At 36.9% G+C, this 17,254-nt stretch overlaps 1 protein-coding gene and 1 long non-coding RNA gene across 31 annotated transcripts in view; one reads left to right on the top strand and one right to left on the bottom strand.

Annotated features, from left to right (window-relative positions):
• The window catches only part of LOC140632612 (uncharacterized), a 44,956-nt gene extending 30,096 nt beyond the window's left edge, over positions 1-14,860 (top strand). The window contains exons 2-3 of the long non-coding RNA XR_012030225.1: positions 11,849-12,258; positions 13,830-14,860. This is a non-coding gene — a long non-coding RNA (uncharacterized lncRNA). The remainder of the gene's footprint in view (positions 1-11,848; positions 12,259-13,829) is intronic.
• The window catches only part of LOC140632534 (L-lactate dehydrogenase B chain-like), a 167,343-nt gene that overhangs the window by 119,008 nt on the left and 31,081 nt on the right, over positions 1-17,254 (bottom strand). For 19 of the 30 annotated variants that reach the window (XR_012030175.1, XR_012030177.1, XR_012030178.1 and 16 more), the window contains 2 exons: positions 2,629-2,702; positions 46-129 (listed from right to left, as the gene is read on the bottom strand). The gene's annotated coding sequence lies outside the window, so the exon portion shown is untranslated. Of the gene's footprint in view, positions 1-45; positions 130-329; positions 435-2,628; positions 2,755-5,794; positions 6,144-7,119; positions 7,446-17,254 lie in introns of those variants that run through there. The other 11 variants (XR_012030220.1, XR_012030206.1, XR_012030223.1 and 8 more) reach the window with 9 other exon arrangements.

Raw genomic sequence — 17,254 nt, 5'->3', positions numbered from 1 at the left:
AAAGTATATATATATATATATATATATATATGAAACAAATCATACTTATCATTAAAACTTGTTCTGGTAGAAAATCTTCCCTGAGCTCCTCTTTCAATTGTTCTACAACCACTGCTGCTGTCTTGTGATCTGTTGAGGCAGATGTACTCATAAGCTTGATCACTCAGTTAAAGGGATTGAAAACCATCACCTACTTGCTTGAAAATTAATGTCTTACATTTGCCTTCTTCTTCTATATAAAGCCAAAGGCCTTACCCTAAACAAGCATGAAAGGCAACTCAAAGAAGAAATTCATATAGATAGATCTTCACAACATTAAAGGTGCTATACCTATAAAACTTATTTATTTTTCTGGTGATGCATCAGGCTCCCTTCTCCTTGATAAGATTGCTTCTCCCTCTGCCTGATGTTCCCCTTGCTTGTGCTTTCTCTTTCTGTTATATAAATAAATAAAATAAAATTTTAAAACTTATTTCTTTTTCTGAATTTAATAATGCCTGACTATGGCTTGCCACTCACCAAGGATGGCAACAATTTCTACATTACTTATCATTAGTGCTCACCTATTCCCTTTCACAAAATGCTTATGACTTTTAATAAGTTATCAAGATGATTAAGAAGTATTATTTTCCCATACTAGTCTTCTCTGCATTTGTTGAAAGGATAAAATTTAAAAGATCTTTTCTCTCTGGATACCCCTATTGATCTATACCCAGGTCTGAAAGAGAAAAGAGAAATCTGAAGGTTTGGTATTCTTTTGCTGCATAAGGATCCCTGAAGCACCTGTTAAAATACTAATTTTTGGCTGCTGTTCCTGGATATTATGATTTAATGGATCTGGAGTAGGGCCCAGAAATTTGTATTTTGTGTATTTATGAAGTTTAGTAAGTGATTTTGATAGAACCAGATTTTGGAACACATGTAAAGAACTGAACTAAACTTACATATGTAAAAGATCTCAGACTTTAAAAATTTGTTATAAAAGTGTAAATCACGATAAATGTACCCTAGAATTCTAAGAGCTGTGGTTAATAAGAGATTACTATAATTTTATGAGATATATTTTTTATATATGGCTCTCTGCTTTTTGTTATTGTGGTAAAATACATATAACATAAAATTTACCATTTTTAAGTATGCAGTTAAGTACACTCACATTGTTGTGCAACTATCACCACCAATCATCTCCAGAACCCTTCATCTTCCCATCTCAAACTCTGTATCCATTAAACATTAGCTCCCCATCCCCACACCCCTGCCCCCAGCAACCACCATTCCACTTTCTTTCTCTATGAATTTGATCATTCTAGGTACCTTAAGTAACTGGAATAATACAGTATTTGTTCTTTTGTGATTGGCTTATTGCACTCAGCATCATGTCCTCAAGGTTCATCTTGTGTTGTAGCATATGTCAGAATTTCTCCCTTCATAGATGGTATAATATTCCATTGTATGAATATAGCACATTTTGTCTATCTATTCATCCACTGATGAACACTTGGGTTGCTTCCACCTTTTGGCTATTGTGAATAATACTGCTATGAACATGAATGTACAAATGTCTGCCTAAATCCAATTCTGTTGGATATATAACCAAAATTGGAATTGCTGTAATTCTTGTAATACTCCTAATAAGCTAGAGGAATGTGTGTGTGTGTTTGGCAAAATAAATGCCTCACATTTATTTTAGAGTTTCATCTCTACTTGCTCTTTCCTTTCAGGTCTCTGAATCTCAATATGTTTTAATTGTTTTCCATCTTCAACACACTCTCTCATGACAAGTTTATTATTCCCATGACTTCAGTTATTCTCACTAGCTGTTAGTTAGCAAATTCATCATCAAGCTCTGGACTATCTGCTCCAATTCCTATTGCCTGATGAGCCATATCTTTGTGAATGAATAAGCTATCTTCCGAGAGTATTGTTCCATTAGCCTTTCCCTTTCTCTCCTGGCCCTTGTCTTCTCTATTTCAACTAGCTGTTTTCCCATAGGCTATAACTCTGTTTAAAACCAGAAGGAAACTCCTATCTTTAAAAACAAAAACACTCAAGCCTACAACCCTGTTCATGGTCTACCTCACCTATTTCAAATGCTGAACACAGGCACATGCATGCACTCACACACAGAGGCTTGGCCTTTGCTCTAATTAATGCAAAGGATGGTGTGTTCACCTTATACTTTGCCCTAGTCAGTAGACTCAGTAACCAGGAAAACAGTCCTAATTTTCAACCAACACAGAAAATAAGGTCTTTAGCTAAAGATTAAAAGCAAAAAATTAGGGCTATATTGTTTGCCCAATATTACTTAGACAACAAATAGGATTCCAAACCCCATTACTTCCTTTGCCAATGTGCATGCATGAACACACACACACACACACACACACACACACACACCTTTCATAGATGGCAGTGTGTCACAGACTTTCCCTCATTTCTGAAGTACAGTAAGTCCCTGGCCAGGCCCTCTGTCCTGCCTGTTGCCAATGCAGAAGCAGTTGAATTACTTGCTCTAATTGACCAGTGGCCAAATGGCCTAAGGCTGTTTGAAGTGAGGCCTTCCAAATACCAAAAATTATAAAACATGCTTCAGAAAAAATCTACTGGAGTTTCCAAAGCCAGACTTACAATTCAAAGGTTCCTTCCTCACCAGACAGTGCTCAGCATCATTTCCTGGACTTCCCATGCTTGGAGAGCTGTGGCTGCCAGAGAGCACAGGTAGGTTCAGATTAAGCTTCACATGAGACCATATCTTCCACTACCACACACAAAACAGTGTTATGAAAACAAAAGTAATAAATCTCTTATTAAAGTGGCAGGTAGTAGAGATTGTTTCTTTACTTCCAACAAATTCATAATAAAAGCATAGAATAGGCCAAATTTTAAAACTCAAATCTAAAAAGTAGGAAAATCCTGTTTTGTTTTGTTTTGTTTTTTATTAAAAGCCCTTTCACACTGTACTCCACACCCAGCTGGAAAATTTCATCTCACACTCGCCTTACCTTTTACTGCTAAACATCACCAGAAAAGCCTTGAATCTCTTGCTCCATTCTCTCTAACCACAATTGTATCTTTACAATGGTACTAGACTTACTCTGCCAACGCCATCAGTTTAAAACAAAACACGGAAAAGTACTATTACATCTATTGAATTGGTTTATTTTGGTGGTGGTACAGTGAAACTGGCAATTTCAGACATTGCCAATTGCACTCTGAAAGTGTATAATCATTTTCTAGAGCAATTTGGCTATATGTGTCAAGAATCATAAAAAAATCACACATTTTACCTTAGTAATTATACTTCCTAATAATATAATCCAAAGTGGGTAAAAAGTGCTTATTTATATGTACATTTATAAATACATATTCATAGTAGTGATATTTTAATAGAAAAATGGAAGACTGTTCAATAAATGAACCATGTTTAAGCAAGTTACACTATGTCTCTGCCTTTCTGTGTCTCTTATGAATAAGTAAATAAAATCTTTAAAAGAAAAAGACAACACAGTGTTGCAATGATTATGAATACAATTATCTAGCACTATAGTAATTTTAGTTTCTTTTTAATGCATATAGATTTTTTCATTTGTAATTCATCTAAGATGATTCCAAACCATCTAAAAACCTAATGCATTTATTCGATTTATTCTACTAAACCAGCGATTTTATAGTCTATCAACCAAATGGATGTCTCAAATGTGTGCAAATGCAACGGATTTTGAAGCTCATTCAATTCCTAACCATATATCCTTTCTTAAAAGATTTTATTTATGTATTTGAGAAAGAGAGAGCATGTGTGAGAGAGAAAGAGAGAGTACTAGCAGAGGGAGAAGCAGACTCCCTGATTTGGGCTCAATCCCAGGACCCTGGGTTCATGATGTGTCGAAGGCAGATACTTAACCAACTGAGCCACCTAGATGCCCCCAAACCACATATCCTGACTGAGACTTGCAGTTTATATTATTTTATTTCAGATACTAATGAAATGATTTTGACTGTGTAATTTTCAACCAGACCAAATGAAATCTTCACAAATTATATGGCTAATACTCTTATCACTACATATGTGTGAGAATAAGAACAACCAGCAGTAGAAAATATGAAAAATAAAAGGAGTCTAGAACAGAGGTGAGAGATTTTATCCCACTGATTATATTCTGGGCAAAATAAGCGCAAAATGCAAATCAGCTGAGAAGTACTTTTACTTATTTAAAGGTCATAAAAAGTTAGTGCCATATCAGAACAAATGCATGCAATGTCTCATTTCTGTTTGCAGATAATGCTAATGAAAGATGCATCCTGATCAGAGTATAGTATAGGACCACATAGTTTAAAACAAGCAAAAGTTGTGTGAAGTGGCAATTTAGAAAGGAGAAGAATTTGCAAAAGTAGTGAAATCCCTTTTATCGCTCACTCATTCCCCACCTTTTCCCTGAGCTAGAGTAAGGAATGTTCCTTGCAGAGTGGCAGTGAGTTTCTAAGCTGTCACTTCATCTTTTGTAAATGAGTTGTCACTCTCAGAACAAAAAACAAGAAGAAAATGTTTGTGTTTAAAGCACGTTATGGTGGAGTTTCGGCAAATTTCCGTCTGTTTCCTCTTTGCCAGTGAAAAGCTTGGTTGAATCCAGTTTGACATGTCCTAGCCTCTTTATGCCCTATCTGCCATTCCCACAATCACTGGATAACTAGACCACAGCCAAAATGAGGACATGGCCTTTCCTTCCTCAATGTCCCCTGAGCGGCAGTCAATTTAAATTATTTTACAGCATGTTTTAGGATTTTATGATACTTAGTCTCATGGTTTCATCTAAAATTTTTGTTGGTGGTGGTTTCGAGTATTTTTCCAAGAGTCAATTTAAATTTGTTGTCAAAAGCTTACTATTACATCAAATTGAAAGTGATCACTGCACAGTGTTGGAAGGGGCTTAACAGATATCATTTTGTAGATAACAAATCTGATATTTAAAGAAATCAAGCAACTAGCTTAAATTCTGTAACTATAACATTACTATTAGCTGTAATCCATGTGTTCTAGCCTGCAATCCAGTATTCTTTCATCTGTGCCACCCTGTATCCCATTCTTAACCCACACTGGTCTCTTTTTTCTAGTGATTCTTAGTAGAATCACAATGTCTGAGACTGGTTGAAACCAGTGTTATTGCTTAACCCCATGCTTCTTCCTTTTTTAAAAGAAGGAGGAAAGTTCTTCTTAGCAATTAATTGAATTATAGAGTGGTACTACTTTTACCCCAGTCTGTCTCTGATTATATATAATGGTTTAAATGCATTCTCAGTAGGAAAATCCTTTTGTTGAATGAACTCTAAATTTGCTTTCCTCATTAAAATAAGGAGCTGGATAGAACTTAGGTTTATGTTTTTAGTTCTTTTGTTCAGAATGAAACTCTCCTGTCTTCACTGGCTATAAAATAGAACCTCTTAGGAAATAGAAAACAGCATAGGAAGCATAAAGAAGAAGGTAAGAATCACCTATAATTTTACACTTAGAGATTACCATCATCATTTTGATGTATATGTTTATAATTTTTAAAACATTTAAATTTATATAACATATATATGTTGCTATATATATGTGTATATACATCCATACACAAAAAAATTATCAATTTGATCACATGAAATTTTAGATATCTGTGTGGCAAAGAAAAAAAAAACACAGACAAAAGCAACTTAGAGAAATAATCTACAAAATGATAAATGATTAATCTCCTTAATTAATATAGTTATTTAAGTCAAATTGAAAAACACCATAGTCCAATAGAAAAAGGAGGAGAGATTTAATTTAGCAACTTGTCATTACATTGGGAATTCCCTTTGCTACTTTTCTTTTTTTTTTTTTTAATTTTTTTTTATTTTATTTATTTATGATAGTCACAGAGAGAGAGAGAGAGAGAGAGAGGCAGAGACTCAGGCAGAGGGAGAAGCAGGCTCCATGCACCGGGAGCCCGATGTGGGATTCGATCCCGGGTCTCCAGGATCACGCCTTGAGCCAAAGGCAGGCGCCAAACCGCTGCGCCACCCAGGGATCCCCCCTTTGCTACTTTTCTGTGATAAACTCCTGTTTCCTGGATCCTCTTTCTTGATTTATCCTGTCATTTTCAAAGAGCACATCTTCCATTGGGTTTCTGAAAAAGGGTATAAATATTTTGAGGTAAATATTTTGAGTCTGTGGAAGTCTGAAAATATCTTAATTCTATCATACATTTGATTGATGCTTGGATTTCTATGCTTGAAAAAAAAATCATAAATTGAAACAAATAGTTTTATTTCATTCTTTATCAGCCATAATTACTATTAATGGGATGTGCTTGATATTGGGCACTGTACACTTCTCAAACCTTAGAATCAGAGTGGACATTGTCACCCCTGTTTCCTCTCCCACACTGTTTTTCACAGAGTACCTTCTTCACCCCAGTTTTGCAAAGATGATACCAATGAAAGGAATATAGTTCAGTCTGAAGTTGAAACTATGAACTACCTCAGTCTAGTATTTCACAATATATCCAAGACATATCTTTATCACTGGGGTCTACCTTAAAAGTAAAACAGCTGGTTATTTTACCAGTAAAATGGGTCTACTGTGGATAGCACAGGAATTGCAATTCGGAACATGTAAGTTTGGCAAACCATTGGCAAGTCTGGAGATCAAAGGAGAAGAATGTTACTTCATAGAGAACAGAAGGAAGTTCAGAGGGGTTACTTTGAATGAAAGGCCACTGGAGAAAAGTAAGAGATCAGACAATCTCTCATTGGCTGAGTTGTGGTGTTTTCTTATTGGCTGACTTTGTTGCTGGGCGAGTAGACAAGGTACATCTTTTTCTTTTGAGTCTGCAACTGAGTGGGAGTGGCAGGATGTGAGAGCTCCTCTTTCTGGCCTTCCAACTCCATTTTATATGAGTTTTACTTTATTCATTTTCATAAATGCATTTTCCTGAATATTTTTTTGTTTTTTTTTATAAATTTATTTTTTATTGGTGTTCAATTTGCCAACATATAGAATAACACCCAGTGCTCATTCCATCAAGTGCCCCCCTCAGCGCCTGTCACCCAGTCACCCCCACCCCCCACCCCCCACCCACCTCCCTTTCTACCACCCCTAGTTCTTTTCCCAGAGTTAGGAGTCTCTCATGTTCTGTCTCCCTTTCTGATATTTCCCACTTATTGTTTTCCCTTTCCCCTTTATTCCTTTTCACTATTTTTTATATTCCCCAAACGAATAAGACCATATAATGTTTGTCCTTCTCCGATTGACTTATTTCACTCAGCATGATACCCTCCAGTTCCATCCACGTCGAAGCAAATGGTGGGTATTTGTCATTTCTAATGGCTGAGTAATATTCCATTGTATACATATACCACATCTTCTTTATCCATTCATCTTTCGATGGACACTGAGACTCCTTCCACAGTTTGGCTATTGTAGTTTCCTGAAGATTTAAAAAATTCCAGTGATACCCTGTGAGTTTACTCTAGTGCTCTGAAGAATTTCAGTATACAGTTTGGGAACTTCAGAGCTAACTATTAGGGAAAAATAAAGTTAGATCCCTTTATTATGTATTTATAGTTTAAATACCTTCTTTGTGTTTGTGTGTGTATACACTAAATATACTTACTATGCCCTCACACACATATATACATACACAAATGTATGCCATTTTTTTGTGTATGGATGTATATACACTAAATATAGCAACATATATATGTTATATAAATTTAAATGTTTTAAAAATTATAAACATATACATCAAAATGATGATGGTAATCTCTAAGTGTAAAATTATAGGTGATTCTTACCTTCTTCTTTATGCTTCCTATGCTGTTTTCTATTTCCTAAGAGGTTCTATTTTATAGCCAGTGAAGACAGGAGAGTTTCATTCTGAACAAAAGAACTAAAAACATAAACCTAAGTTCTATCCAGCTCCTTATTTTAATGAGGAAAGCAAATTTAGAGTTCATTCAACAAAAGGATTTTCCTACTGAGAATGCATTTAAACCATTATATATAATCAGAGACAGACTGGGGTAAAAGTAGTACCACTCTATAATTCAATTAATTGCTAAGAAGAACTTTCCTCCTTCTTTTAAAAAAGGAAGAAGCATGGGGTTGAAGCAATAACACTCTAAGAAAAATATAGGAAAGATATATGACAAAAAAATAGACTTAAACCCACAACACACACCTCAAATATAATGCCACAAAGCTGGTAAAGACTCTAAATAGTCCTCTTGGGTAGCAGGGGACTTAATGAAACAATGGTCTCTAAAAATACTAGAATATGGTTGGAGTGGTGGCGGTGAAGGGAAAAAGAAGGTCATGACTAAAATGAAAGTCACATTTGGAAGCAACAGAAAGGAGAAGAGAGAAAACAAAATCTGGGTCATGGAGGGCATGCATGAGAACATGAGCCAAAACAAATGAGTTTAAAATGACTAGAGAGAAAACTAAAATGATAGAAGATAAAGGAATTCAAATATACACTTATTTGGAGCTTCTGAAAAAGAAAACAATAAGACAAAAAAAGTATTTAAAATATAATTCAACATTTTTTTCAATTTTTTCCAATTGAATTTTTTCAATTCAGTCATTTTTTCAATAAATATCTGAATCCACCAATTCAAAGGTGACATTATGTCAGTAAAAATGCATGCCACTGATAAAACTGGTGAAGTCTCTTTCCTGGTAAAGATACTAATATGCAAAAATAAGGAAAGAATCTATGAGGAGTTGTCTATGAGGAGTATAAATTAAGTAAGCTTCAACTTTCCCACAGTCACATTATAGTGCTGAAAGATGATGGGGAAATGCTACATCCTCAAGGAAAAGATCATGCATTCCAGAGATTTGTATTGTCAAAGCACTGTCCAGACACAAAAAGATGAACATCAGACATTGACAGCATGGATAAATTAGGAAATATAGTCCCATGAGTACTTCTTAAGGAAACTATCTTTAGGTAATCAATAAAAAGAAGCAGCAGCTATGGTAAAAGTGAGCAATGAATCCATTTGAATGTACAACTGAGATTGAACTACTCTGATGATGGTGGTCACAAGAGAGCCCATGGATTTCATTGACCAGGACAATGGCTATGACCCATCCAGGAGGACAGGTGGTGTGAGAGAGCATGAAGGGCCAGGGGGATGAACTGATAAATATTGTTTAAAATACACGATTCATGTACAGTCTAAATAATATTCTTTGTATACTATTTTTATGGTATAAAAAGACCCACTAGAAACCAAAGAATGTACCTCCTTTAGAAAAAATAAAAGGAAAAAGAAAAAGAAAAAGAATCAGATAAGATCACATAATAAAACATGGTGTGCTGAAAAGCAAAATTTAAAACAAAGTGACACAGTAAAGTTGAAAACAGAAGAATCAGCAGAGACTTATCTGGCAAATATAAACCAAAAGAAAGCATGGTCATGATAGCAGTATCAGACAATGTTGAACACCAGTCGAAAAGCATCAAATACGGCAAAGAGTGGCACTTTAGAACAATGTCTATATTATTTAGACTGTACATGAATCATGTATTTTAAACAATGCAAAAATAGATCTGACAGTCATGCATATTTATGCACCAAATAATAACAAAATATTCTTTAAAAAAAATACAAATGACCTTATCAGTTAAGTTTCTTTGGCTACAAGCAGCAAAACCCAACTCTAGCTAATTTAAGACTAAAAAAAGTATATTGAATCACATAGCTGAAGCTTCCAGAGCCAGAAAGGTTTCAGACAAACCTGACTAGGACATCATCCTTAGGGGCTTCCTTGATGGTTCCTGACATCCCCAGGTTCTCACCTGAGGCAACAGAGGGGATAATCAGCTTCCTCAAGAGCACAAAGGCCCAAACGTTTAATCTTGGCTTTTGTGCTGAAGTAGACACTACAATTATGGGAGTAAAACCATACACTGATGCTCTAGGTTAGGGTCAGCTGGCTTTTTCTGTGAAGAGTCAGAAAGTAAATATTTTTGACTTTGACACATGATCTCTGTCACAACTACTCACAGCTACTCTGCTATTGTAGCACGAAAGCAGCCATAGATACATGAAATGAACATGGAGTATTACCATAAAACTTTATTTATGGACCCTGAAACTGGAATTTTGTATAATTTCCACATATCAAAGCCATTGTTAGCTCATACTTAATAAAATAGGTGGCATACAGGATTTGGCCTACAGTTGCTAGTTTGTCAACCTCTGCTGTATGGTGCCCACAAACTTGAACCTAAAAGACTCAAGAATAAGGAAGAAGCTGGTCCCTCAAAGCAAATTAGGGTAGTGAGTGCTATGCAGCAAACACAGTAAATGTTCACCCTAGTACCATGATGCTTTACAGTTTTGATCCCGAAGGACTTAAGGGGGTATTGCCCGCTGAACTCAGATAACTCATCCCAAAGCTAGAAGTATATCAAATGACCCATCTCCGGCTCCTAATGCCCTTTCACCCACTAAAATTGCCAGGAGGCAGAACCCATGTGACTGTCCACTTTCTGCAGCATCAACAAAACAAGCAAGTCACCAGTCAGGATAGTTCTGCACATTCTCGGTCAGTACCCAGTTCCCAGTGTTACTGACACCAAGCAATCGAATGACTTGGGATAATTCACATGTTCTTTCACTTATTCATAAAGGAGTTAGCTATTGATCACCACCCATTATTCTAGGCTCTGGGGAAAAAACAAAAAGCAGAGGGGTAAAAAAGAATCTGCTTTCCTGGACTTAATTAACTAGCTAATTAAAGGTAAATAGAGAAAACAAAAATAAAACAGGGAAAGGAATAAGAGGATGTTGGGTGACATTTTAAATAGGTAGTCAAGGAAAGCCTACTGTAAAGATGACATTCAGGCAAAGATATGAGAGAGTATAGGGAGTGAGCTCTCCAAAAATCCAGGGAAAGAAAACTTTAAGCAAATGACTAGCTAGCAAGTGCAAAGGTCCAGGGGCAGGAGTATAATTAGTGTTTAAGGAGGTTGGGATGGCTGGAGCCGTGTGAATGAGGAGGCAAATAAGAGAAGATGAAGTCAGAAAAGTAATAGGAAAGGTAGCACACATCATAAACGGCCTTGGAGGCCATGATACTTTGATTTTTACTCTGAGGGGACATACAAGGGTTATGAGCAGACGAAACATGATTTGACTCACTCCCTTAAGTGACCATTTCAACTGTTGTATTGAAGATAGAATTTTGAGGGGCAAAGGCAGGAGACAAGGAGACCAGTTAGGTTGCTCTAATAATTGAGGTGCCTCAGCCCCCACTCTCAAGCAGAAAACATTCCACTGGTCCAACTACAAGTCTGTCTTCAAGCCTCCAAGTGCAACTTAAAATAAACTAAAGCATCCCATAGCTTTGCAGAACAAATGCTAGTACTGCTAGCTCAGACATTCACCCCTCCAAGCTGCCTTCTCTATGAGCAGACATGATCAGGGGAGCCCCAGCTGACACCCCCTGGGACTGCACACAAGGAATGGAGAAAACAGTGGATCTGTGACCTCTTGCCTTGCGTAACCCTCAGCCTCTGCAAATCCACTACTCCATTTATTCTAGAATATGTTTATCCTACGCTTCGGTTCAAATGTCTACCATCAGCATTTACCTAGGCTCTCCACCAAGTTGCCTTTCTCACTGTTAGGACTGAGCAAGGTTAATCATCAGGAATTGTATGTGTGTTAAGAGGTAGCAGAGATGCCACTAGTATATCGTCATCATAGATGGGAGTCCCCTTCCTTATCCAGCAAGCATACAACTTCTTTGAGCTACATACTCTGAACAAATACACAGACATTAACTTTAGGCTATTTTCTTTGACCTTGAAAGAGCCCTACACTATTTGTGGAAAGAAGGGAGGAGATAGCGCGGGCTGCCTCAACCAGTATTTCCAAGTCAAATATGACCACCAGCTCAGCAGCGCCACCTTCAGGGATGCCCTGAGAAGTGCATATCTGAGAGCCGGAAAGAGACTGTGTTTACATCCCAAACACCCATATGATGCCAGAAATGTTATCCTCGAGTAAAAGGATTCCAAGATGGTCACAGATATTTGATGAATCCTGAGGCTCACAAGATAATGGCAGAAAGTCAGCCCCAATTTCCCCAAAAGACCAAAGGTTTGAATGATGCTTCACTTCCTCTTCAAATTTACGGGCTCTGAAGTTCATGTTTCCCACGGACCAGCTGCTCAACTACCCTAACTCACTCTGACCCTAAGCCTGTGTTTTTAAGATAAGGTACGTAATAGCATCACGGGAGGAGAGGGTAAAAAATGCCAATGCTCTTCCCCAGGCAGTTGACTCAGAATTTCTGTGAGTGAGGTCAAGCATCACTGGAGTGATTAAAATGTGCAGACACGGTTGAGAACCTCATCTTTAAGGTATTAAAATTAATTCCTTGGGGCACCTGGGTGGCTCAGTGGTTGAACATCTGCCTTTGACTCAGGGCGTGATCCCTGAGTCCTGGGATTGAGTCCCACATTGGGTTTCCCGCATGGAGCCTGCTTCTCCTTCTGACTGTGTCTCTGCCTCTCTTTGTGCGTGTCTCTCATGAATAAATAAACAGAATCTTTAAAAAATAATAATTCCTTAAGTTGGGGCCAAAATCATTCAGGAAAGTCCAAGGATAAAACAACCTGTGTCCCTGAATCTACTAAACAGAGAAGTGGCCCTGGGCAAGGTCTGTTCTCCCTTTTGGGAATGGGAGTTGTAAGCTACCAAAATTCTCTTTGAGATTCAGAGGTACTTCCCTTTGCCTTTGCTCTGTAACATTGCAGTCTAGGTGAAGCTACAAATCCAGCATCTCCTGTATGCTTCCCTACTCGAAAAAAAAACTGGTTCTGTTTCTCTATCTGCTTCTTGACAAGCTGCTTGGTCATTGGTGTGCTTATAATCCCCTCTTCTTAGAACACTCCCCTTTCTGCAGTGCACTTCACTCCATTCTCTTCTTCACCCAACTAACTTTTGCTCAAGGCAATAAACCTTCCCTACTTATGGGAAATGATCTCCTGTTTGCTTCACAGCATTCTCTGCTCCTTGCTAGTATAGCACTTAGCACACTGTGTTATACTGTTTCTCATCAAGTCAGAGACACTATCAATTAGGAGATACATTATTTCATGGAACACTAAGGAACAAAAAAAGCTGTCAATAACATTATAACAATGCTTCCTTAGAACTTAGAATTTTCAAAAAAAAAAAGAATTTTCATTTCATACATATTGAAAGAATTCTTTTGGTGTAATTTTGAGTTCTATCGAAGAGCCAAGGGACTTGTTAGCATTTCTTCTTTAACCAACTAATAGTCTCAATTTTTCCTCTGTTGCTATGCCACAGAAAGTTAGGCAGTTCCTGTTCAAACCCAGCAAAAGTTGCTTTCTTTCTTCTTTTTTTTTTTTCAGCAAAAGTTTCTGGTATTCATGTTTGACACCTGAATGACAGTTCTGCAGGATGAATGAATGGATTGGTCACATCAACTCCTTGTTATTTTGAAATTTCTTTAATCTTTTCAAAGGGATTTGCAATTTCTCCTCCCTTCAGTTGAATTGCTTGGCATGTAATACTGCTATTTCTCAGAATTTAATACGCACATGAATTACCTGAGAATCTTCTTAAAATTCAGATTCTGACTCTGTAAGTCTGGATGGGAAACTGAGATTCTACATTTCTCACCACAAGTTCTCAGGTGATGCTGATGGTCTTTGACTTGGAGACCACAATTAGTATGGCGAAATGACAGGCAATTCTTTGCATATGTCTCAGTCACAACACCTTATACAACTTATTCTCCTTGTGTTTTCCTTTCTTAGGATCCATCAAGCATCTTATTAATTTGCAAGAAAATAAGAAGAGGAATCTTCCCTCCAATGATAAATATTTTATTTCACTAATACCAAAGAGACAACCCACTGCACTGTTTCTATCCTTTCTGCAAATGTAGTAACTTTTCAATCTAATGCTGAATGATAGCATCACCTTTAAAAGCATTAAAAATGGCAACTAGCTTAACTCACTGTAGTATCAACAATGTATATATTGGTGAAGAGAAGAGAGTATGAACAACCCTGATCCAGTTTGTACCCACACAAACCAAGACTACTTATAACTACCACCTTGCCAACAGCATTTGTAAGATGCCATCAATTGGAACATGCAACCTAATTTCAAAAACATACGACTGCAGAAAACCAATGTATGCCTCAGTATGGATGCAGTAGTGTAGTGGCCCATGGTCTTGTCTCTTTTACTCAAATGTACTGTTACTTAAGTGCAAGAACTAGGAAAGCCTTTGTCCTAAGCTCAGGGTCAAGGTAAGGATGTGTGGTGCAGATGCAACCTTAATGCTCTTCCAACAATGTCGTTTTAGCTGGGCCACTTATTTGTAACATGCATATTTGAAATCTTCTCTGGCTATGCCCACCCAGGGCTTACCGGGAGTAACCTGGGAACACCCATGTGCTTGTCAGCTAACACTAGCCCAAGATGGTGGAGTGGTTAGTAATGGTACAAAAAAGGCTTATTTACTGTGTGATTTCTTGAGATTCTGGTAACTGTAATTTGCGTTTTCATACACTATGACTGGCTTACTCCCTCACTCCCACTCTCCTAGCTGGCCTGCATTTCATTTCTCCTTTTTATTCTGGGTGATGGCTCAAATCAAATAGAAACGTAGTGTCCCTGGGGCACCTGAGTGGCTCAGTGGTTGACTGGCTGCCTTTGGCTCAGGGCATGATCCTCAGGTCCCGGGATTGAGTCCCACATCAGGCTCTCTGCATGGAGCCTGCTTCTCCCTCTGCCTGTGTCTCTGCCTCTCTCTTTCTGTCTCTCTTGAATAAATAAATAAATATTTAAAAAATATATTGCTGAGGAAATCATGCAAAGTCTTAGTAACTGTAAAATTAGATTTTTATGATCTGATTTTTTAGCTTCAAAAACCATGACACAAAGGACAGCTATTCAAATAAGAAAAGCTCTTCACCTAAAGCAATCTCATTGGAATAGAAATGGACATTGTATAGTCCAAAACATGAGAATTTAAATAAAGTCATTACATTTTCAGACTTGAAAGGACTTTATTTTCTTTATTTATTATTTATTTTCTTTTAAAGGTTATATTTATTTATTCATGATTCTGGGACCCCAGGATCATGCTCTGAGCCAAAGGCAGACGCTCAACCATTAAGCCACACAGGCGTCCCTTGAAAGGACTTTAGAAATCATGTTTAAACCTCTTTATGTTCATAGGGTTGGGATCTTTATAGGCCTTGCCATCCTTATGATTCTAATATTCTTGATAATCTTAACATTTTATTCATCTGAAAGCATGAGAGTGTTCAACACTTGATTCACAACAATAAAACTTTGTTTTGTATATGTTAAATCACAATATTTTAAGTTAAATATTCCTCATTTTGAGAAGGAAAATGAAAAGAGAAGTTTCTATCTATATTCTCTGTCCCTATATAATATAGAATTCATTAAAAGATGCATCTAATGACTCTGACTAGGCAGATATACAGCCAATAATCTTACTACTCAAGGCTTCTAAAAGTAACATAATTTCTGTTAAGATCTGGGGAATGGAGAAATCAAAGAATGATACCATTTTTATGTTAAGGTAGTATGTTTATAAGGGTTGGGGAAAATGCTTTTATAAGTGGTAAAAATATTCCCAAACTTTAAGCTAATTTTTTTCCTAAGCTTTATTTCACATTTCTTTCTTTTAATATTCATATTTTCTATAAGGAAAATTGAATTTATTCTTAAAAATTCTTTATAGGAATCTGACTGCCTACATCTAAAAATCTTCCCAACAAATATTTAGATCCAGCCCCAATGTCCATCACTGAGAGTACTTTTAGTATTTCTTCACTCAGTATTATTCCCCAAGCAGATATTTATTGCATGCAAATGTCTTTGATATTTCTCTTCTATCATCTTGGTATGTGTGAGAATGTGGAATAGCAACGCAAGGCCTAAAAAGTCCCTCTGTACCCTGAAAAGGGTCTAATTTATGGATAAAGGAGCCTAGTTATTGAGGTTGGGAGGTGCCTGTATTGTCTTTTCCTTTCTTTTCACATATAAATTATATTAAAGAACCATTTTTGTGAAGTTCATACAATCGATATCCTTAAAATAGTTAGTTAGCTCATACAGCAGATGGCTACAAAAGTCCATAAACTGCTTTGGCCCTAACTACTTATCTTCATGTCTAGCTGGAGCAGACTGGCAGATCTGCCTACTGTGTAAGCAGAAAATCAGGAAACAAAATCTTTTTCAATTCCTTTGCTGGAAAGACAAGAAGTCATAAAGTCATGTTCCATAAAAACTAGAAATTTGGTGACCTCTTGTGGGGTAATTTATTAGCAGTTCATAATAAAGCAGTCCCAGAATGGAATCTGAGACAAGTTTTCTTTGTAGGTTCGTTACACTGACAGGCCTGCTGAGACCCAATGAGCCTGTTATTATTTTTTTTTTTGTAAAGATCTTTTTTTTTTTAAGATTTTATTTATTTATTCATGAGCGACAGAGAGAGAGAGAGAGGCAGAGACACAGGCAGAGGAAGAAGCAGGCTCCTTGCAGGGAGCCCAACGTGGGACTCGATCCCGGGTCTCCAGGATCACGCCCTGGGCTGCAGGTGGCGCCAAACCGCTGTGCCACCGGGGCTGCCCCCAATGAGCCTGTTATAACCTAGAAATGTCTATACATACGTAAAAGTTATCAATGCAGGGCAAATAACTGTATTTGGTTATATATTCAAGATAGCTTATCTATATATAAACACACATAGGGAGTGATTTTTTTATTTTTTTTGGGGGGGAGTGATTTAAATAAAGTATTAAATATATTAAGACACCCTAGAATCTTTTATTCATTAGATAGGAAGGAACTCTCCAATAACCCATTCAACATTTGATGGCTTTCTGCAAGGGATCTGATCATGAGGGAGTTTGGGAAGAGATTATGGATAATCAAAGCTAAACTACTAGGCATTGTAGAAGTGCTCAATAAATGAATTAATGAAAAAATAAAGGATCCTCTTCATACTTAATAGTTAACATTAATATCATGAGGCCTTTCATAAGGCCACATAGTTGGTAAGGAAGCATTGTTATTTTATAGCTCTACCCTGTGTCATTTGTGTAGATTTGTATATTACAATTTGGTGCCTAGTAAAAAATACATAGAAATACTTGGCATATATTTACTGGTATGAATGAATGATTTTATAGAA

The sequence above is a fragment of the Canis lupus genome, chromosome 1 (genome assembly GCF_048164855.1).
Source record: "Canis lupus baileyi chromosome 1, mCanLup2.hap1, whole genome shotgun sequence".
Lineage (NCBI taxonomy): Eukaryota > Metazoa > Chordata > Mammalia > Carnivora > Canidae > Canis > Canis lupus.
The sequence above is the reverse complement of the archived record's forward strand: the minus strand, read 5'-3'. Positions and strand labels throughout refer to the sequence as shown.